Genomic DNA, 6000 nt, shown 5'->3' on the forward strand with positions numbered 1-6000 from the left:
GCCGCTACTCCTTGAAACCAAACAACTGATCCGATAATGAATCACCGTGAGACTTGCCAGTAACTATGTATTCCTATTCCTGCAAGAAGTTAAGCGAATGTATAAGCAAATCAACACATATTCCTTCTTGAATACAAATGATACTTTGACAACCAGAAATAATATAATCGCCAACTACGTAAAGGATAAAGGCTGCATATCTTTGTTGTATTGATGAAGCGTAGCACAACAGTTGTGTTTGTATATACACACATGCAAGAGGATACGAATACATTCTGGAATGGAATGAAAATGAGAAATTATGTTCTCCATTTTAATTTCAATAGAAAGAAACTAAAGTGTGACTATATATACAGTTTATGAGTTTCAAACCCTATTTCTTTTAATTTCAATAGAAAATGAGAAATTATGTTCTCCATTTTAATTTGAATACAAATGATACTTTGACAACCAGAAATAATTATTTAACTATCGTTAGTGTTCGCCTTAACACTCTCCACAACTTACTAATAACATTTCTAGTCTTAGAAATAAGTAAAAGATATATCAGCTACTCAGCTATATATTATTAACTCCGGTCTATTCTGAAAAGGTCCCTAATTTCACAAAATTATGTTTCATTAATGGACATTTAGTGTGACTATATATACAGTTTATGAGTTTCAAACCCTATTTCTTTTAGCAGGTTAGTCCCTAGGTATTCTGTTTTTGTCTAATCTATTCTATATGACTCATTTTAAGTTTCAAATAGATATGCTCATCTTAAACAACAATCTATGGCCTTTGGCCTCTCAGTGTAAAAATCAAAGAGTTGTTCCCACGCTTGGTAAATCAGATATTGTTTCAGAAAGATTGTAAGAAAGCAACTTTACCTGTTTTTCATCAGACCCTCAAGATATCGAAGCCTCTGCGAGGAAGGTTTCTTTGCTTCCTGCAGACCAAGGTGCACCAAAGATAAACGAATAAACATTATTACTCATAATATTCACGACATTACATAACTATATAAACGAATTATGTTTAAAAGCAATGGATGAGCCAACCTCAAAGGATTCAAACTCAGTCATTTCATCCTCATAGGGCCAAAAAAAAAATGATTAGTACAGCCAATAAATGCGGATTCAAAAGCAGGAGAAACAGCATAGAACGGAAAATATAAAAAACTGGGTGGATGTGTGTCATGTATTATAAAAAGCATTTATAGTCCTAGGTTCCTAACACATGACACAAGCGAGCATGTACGGGCCATAATTAGTTGTATATAATAACTGGCACAAAGCTAGTTGTACATAAGATGCTACCAGCGGTTATTGTATCGTATTTAATAGCACCACCAATTAAAGAATACTCGTCAACCCAAAAATATTTTAGAGTTTATTTACGTCGTATGCTCGGTTTATTTTTTTCAAATTCACCTTGGTACCCCTCATTTTTTACAAACATCAACAGTGCCCCTCACTTGATGAAAACTTCTGGAGATACTCCGCTAAGCGGAGGATGCGGTTTGGTAATACATGTGTTCCGGGTGTAATTCCAGAGCAGATATTTGATACCACTCGTAGCTAGTGGAAAGATGTCCTTGCTTGAATCCTCCTCGGGGTCTCCTGCAACGATTAACAAACTGAGGGCTCGGCTTTGGCCGAGCGTACTCACTCCGACGCTCAAGTCAGTAAACTTAGAGAGAAGTAGTCTGTAACTTGGCTAAGCGTGTATTGTAGAGAGATAAGGAAGATATTACCAGATGAATAGTGATTATTAGGTTAATTTTTGGATCCTTTCCTCAATGAAGGTTGAGGAGTATTTATAGGCATTTCACCTTTTGTCACGTAGTGGCCAGGTGGCTAAGTGGCTATCAGGTGAAAAGACCGTTGTACCCTCGGCCGATGGACCTGTGGCAGGCTCGCCGAGGGTCTTGGATATGAGTACGCGGAAATGTGCCCCGGCGGCCGTGTGTCCGGCCGGGACCAGTGACAGCCGATGGGCTCCATCGGCTAGACTGTTTAAGTCGTTGACTTTGCTGTGGATACCCTTGACCTTGCTCAATATGTTGACTTGGTCAGCGGTGCAGAATATGCCCCATCAATTTGCCCCCAGCGTAGTCTATGCCGTGGCATGGGCTCCGATGTACGTTGAGCGTATATTCTGCGCAAGTGTTATGCAAAAATTTTCTGCGTCGGCTTCTTCTGCAGCATCGGCTTGATCATTCGTAGGCCTACTATATCCCCCCTCCACATGGATGCGTAAAGGGTATCTGATGTGGGAAAGAATGTGATGCCGGCCGAGACCGGGCCGAGAGTGGTTATTTCGGTTGCCCCCGGCCGGTGCTCCCTGGCTTGGTCGATCATGTGGCCGGCGGAGAGCAGATGCCTAGGAATTTGGTGTGGAAGGTGAACAGGCGAAGAGATGTGAATGGGCGTGTTGAATACGCTTGGTAACTGTAGCATTGATTGACATTCAACTGTTGCGATGATTGACATTCCGTGGTTGCATGTCTGACACGTGTCCGCTTGCTGATTGGTTAACGCTTCATGGGCTGTGCCCTGATTGGTCCTTCTTCATGGGCTTTTTCCTATAAATAGGGCAGTTATTCCGTGATTTTGGCCATTACTTTCATTTCCTCAAATTTTCGAAAATTTTCTCCCAAAATCTTCATCTCTCCAAACTTTCAAGGGCTTTCTTTTCTGCAAATCTTCGGTCTTTGATCCGGCGAGTATTTTTCTTCGAGGTAATCAAACCAACTTCTTTTATTTCGTTAGTAATCTGTTATGAACATGTCTTTCGCGATCTTTGGGACCAAAGTGCTTCGCGCCGGGGGTTCTCGCCGCGCCTTGACGAGGAGGGGATGCTAGAGGCCGTCCCGTTAAGACACTGGGGCCCTAGGTCTCCTTCTCCCGTAGCTGATTTGTCCCTCGTGGAGGAGTTGGAGGATGAGGATGATGTTGATGTTGTCAATGATGATGGTGATGAGAGGGCTCCCGTTGATGGTGGAAGGATGATCATCTCGGATCATGGTGAGGCTTGCACGATCGGCCTCGACCGTGCTTTTACAAATAAATTCGCAAGCAGCTCCGGAGAGACTCTTTTCGGAGATCATTTCTTCTTTGGTGAGGGGTATAAAATTGTTATCCCTAAGGAGGGTCAGGCGGTCTGCTGTCCTCCCCCGGGTCATATCGGCGTGTATATTAGGCATCTGGAGTATGGGCTCCGGTTTCCTTTGAATGAACACGTCATGGCCATTGTCAAAGCTATGAACGTCGCCGTGGCCCAACTGCATCCGTTGGCCATGAGGACGATAGTCAGCTTTGTATGGATCTGTCTCTTTAGGGAGGAGGTCCCATCCGTTAACTTGTTTCGTCGCCTCCATAGTCTTCGGCCGTCAAAATCTGGCAAAGTGGGGTGGTACAGCGTACAGACGGAGCCAGGCTATGTCTCCGTGAACAAGCTTACCTCCTGCAAGGATTGGCCGGGACGATGGGTGTACGTCCGGGTGCCGGAGGACTACCCGTTGCCTCGGTCTTTCCAGAGCCCCGTTTACTTACGGTGTGAGACCCGGGAAGAGTATGAGAGACACGTCACCCAGGGTAGCAAGGTCAAGATGGACGCTTCGTTTGTCCCTCTTACCTCGGATGAGGAGCGGGCAATGCGGCTATTTGATGCTGAGGAGGGATGGCTGCCCCCGACTCGGATTATTCTTCGGATGAGTGCTATGCCGCGTCGGCCTCATCCGGCCCTCACTGGGGTGAGTGGGGTCGGTGTGAGGCCCACCTTTGCTTGTTGTGCTCCTTTTTCAGAGCCTTGTTTTCCTTCCTTTATGTAACCCTTGTTTGATTTCTTGCAGATCGGTTTGGGCGGGATCTGGTTGAGAAGGACTTGAAGAGGCTAGGGCTTGATAAAGACGGGAAGGTTGTTACCCGGCATCCTACGGCCGATTCGAAAGATCGCAGGCTATCCCCCAACGAAGTCATGGAAAAGCAGACGAGGGGGTTAGATCGGGAGACGGCCCAGGCACGGGTTCTTGGAGGCGTGCCGAAGAGATCGAAGAAGGCAGCGTCCAAGTCGGCGGCGGTATCGACGCCAACTCCTTCTTCGACCTCGGTGGTCCAGATTGATCACGTGGAGGTGATCAATATTACTGAGGAGGAGGTGGCCGCTGATAAGGTCCCTTCTCCGAAGAAGAGGAAAGGTCCACCGCCTGCTTCCACCGTCGCCGGGGAGGAACCTGCCTCCACCAGCCCTCAAAATAAGAGGGTCCGAACTGGTACGGATCTAACTTGTGGTTCGGATTTAGCCGGTTCGTTGGACATTCCTGATGACAGGCTTTCCGATGTATCAATGCATGGTGACATGGATGCTCTGTGTAAATTTTTTGCAGATCCACCATCGGCTGCCGGCGTTCTGACTGAACGGCCATCAGAGAAGCAGCCTGAGAAGGTCCCTGAAAAGGCGGGTGATAGAAATATCACCGTTGACTCCTCAGCTCAGCAAATTCCTCCCACCGAGCTTGTGGCGGAGGGTGAGAGATTATACAAGAAGTTGGGGAGGTGGATCCGTTCACCCGCTCCTCGTCACGGAGCGGGGAAAAGGCCGCGGCCCAAACTGGGCCACTGATTGCAAAGCTCAAGCTTGATCTTTCTGCTGCGAGGGGGGAAGCCGCGAAGGCTAAGCGCGATCTCGCTGCTGCCGAGAAGCGTGTGGAGGAGGCTGAGAAGTTGCTGAAGGCCGAGAAGGCCAAAGTTGAGGAGGCTGATGGTGCCACGGCCAAGATGATGGCGGAGCGGGATAGGTATAAGGAAACCTATGACGCCATGGTTGCCAAGAGGGACGAGTGGAAGGATCAGTTCCAGAAACAGGCGGAGGCGCTCGGGGACGCACAGGCTATCATTGCTCAAAAGGAGAAGGATATTGAAATGCTTCAAGATGATCTCCTTCCTAAAATGTGCGTTCAATTCCGGGAGCAGGCTGAGGAGGCGGCTAAGGAGGCAATCAGGAAGCTTGTGGAGGCAGGCTCTGTCCCCGACGGCTTCCCGTGGGATAAATATGACCAGCTCCTTGATGAGATTGCTGAGGCTGCGGAAGCAGCGGCTGCTGAGAAAGAGGAGGCGGCGAAGGCGGCTCAGATAGCGTTGGCCAAGGCGGCCTATGAGGCAAAGGAGGCCGAGAAGGAGGCTGAGAATGTCGGGCCTTCTTTTGAGCCGGCCACCGTAGACGCTGCTGCCTCCGATGGAGGGCAGCATCAGGCATAGGGAGACGGGCGGTCGTCACCAGATTCACCCGGCGTCTCGGATAGCCTTAGCTGTTCGGGGGCCAACTATTGAGCCTTTCCTCCCTGCCATCTTTTGGCGCTTCAATTGATATGTTTGTAATCTTTTGCTTTTGCTTTTTCCTTGTTTGTAAAAAACTCTCTTGGTAGGTTGCGTTTAGGCTTGCCCCTATGGGGACGGCCGTCGTCTGTATTCTTCTTTTAACTCTTTTAACAAACTTTATCCTTTTGGCCTTTGGCTTGGCCGGGGCTTTGATCAACCACCGTTGTTTGTCCTTTTGCTTTATTAATTGAGTGCCTTCGTTTTTACCTTTGGTATGGCCGAGGCGGTTTGAATGCATATTTAACTGAGTGGCGTCTTTTACGTGCCGACCGATGTGTCCCCGTCGCTCTCGGCCAATTGCCAAGGTAACGGGGTTATGGCTCGGCAGCAATTCTTCTAGCGTACCGGTCATTGTGTCCCCGTCGCTCTCGGCCAATTGCCAAGGTAACGGGGTTATGGCTCGGCAGCAATTCTTCTAGCGTACCGGTCATTGTGTCCCCGTCGCTCTCGGCCAATTGCCAAGGTAACGGGGTTATGGCTCGGCAGCAAATCTTCTAGCGTACCGGTCATTGTGTCCCCGTCGCTCTCGGCCAATTGCCAAGGTAACGGGGTTATGGCTCGCAAAAGCAAATCTTCTAGCGTCCCGGTCATTGTGTCCCCGTCGCTCTCGGCCAATTGCCAAGGTAACGGGGTTATG

The sequence above is a fragment of the Silene latifolia genome, chromosome 2 (assembly GCF_048544455.1).
Source record: "Silene latifolia isolate original U9 population chromosome 2, ASM4854445v1, whole genome shotgun sequence".
Taxonomy (NCBI): domain Eukaryota; kingdom Viridiplantae; phylum Streptophyta; class Magnoliopsida; order Caryophyllales; family Caryophyllaceae; genus Silene; species Silene latifolia.